The sequence below is a fragment of the Trachymyrmex septentrionalis genome, unplaced genomic scaffold, assembly GCF_001594115.1.
Source record: "Trachymyrmex septentrionalis isolate Tsep2-gDNA-1 unplaced genomic scaffold, Tsep1.0 scaffold87, whole genome shotgun sequence".
Taxonomy (NCBI): domain Eukaryota; kingdom Metazoa; phylum Arthropoda; class Insecta; order Hymenoptera; family Formicidae; genus Trachymyrmex; species Trachymyrmex septentrionalis.
Genome location: NW_017306059.1, coordinates 2,994,516 through 2,995,291, shown reverse-complemented (window position 1 = coordinate 2,995,291; position 776 = coordinate 2,994,516). Strand labels below are relative to the sequence as shown.

General features: G+C 25.0%; 1 protein-coding gene across 2 annotated transcripts in view; it reads right to left on the bottom strand.

The window, feature by feature from the left end:
- LOC108755274 (cytochrome c oxidase assembly factor 3, mitochondrial) overlaps positions 1-391 on the bottom strand; it is a 1,247-nt gene extending 856 nt beyond the window's left edge. For both annotated transcript variants that reach the window (XM_018498192.1, XM_018498193.1), the window contains exon 1: positions 290-391. The gene's annotated coding sequence lies outside the window, so the exon portion shown is untranslated. The remainder of the gene's footprint in view (positions 1-289) is intronic.
- Positions 392-776: the final 385 nt, after the last annotated feature.

The window sequence follows — 776 nt, the reverse complement described above, 5'->3', positions numbered from 1 at the left end:
GAATTTCAAAAATATATCTACAAAATTTATATATAATTTTAACTATATAAAAAAATGTCTCTTATAAAGTTATGAATATGAACTGAATAAATTACTAATTAATCTTTCTACAAAATTATAAAAATATAACTTAGTTTTAATTTGAAACACATTAAAAACTAAGATTTTGAGGTTAAGTTAAAGCAGCCTATTAACTGTTATTAATATTTTAAGTGCATAACAATTATCAAATATTTACTGATTAAGAAATGCTCTGTACATTTGATAAAAATATGTACGTTACACATACAGTGAAAAAAATCTTATAATCCGGTTTAGATTCTTCACATCGCAAGATCACACCATGCACATTTGCTACTACCTGCACTTCTGTACACAGTGCACACCACAGTACCACACTATCCAGTGCGATACTGCCATCACAGACGAGCGGCGATTATGTGCAATATATGATAGAAAATAGCTTCAAGCATCTCTGTTGGTATTGTCACGCATAATATATATCAATTTAATTTTATTGAATTGATTTTATAGTAACATTTATTGATATTTCTGAGATTTTAAATATGGAAAGTAATTCAGAAATCTCAATATATAGCGTACGTTATACTTTTATCTTTAGCAAACATCATTAATTGTAACTATTTATATTTGCAATTATCAACAAAAACTTATATAAATTTATAACAAATCGATAAAGTATCATATAATCAGATAAAAAAATACTTGATCAACTTTCAAGAATTTTCAGGATTTTAAAGGTTTAAAATTTATAT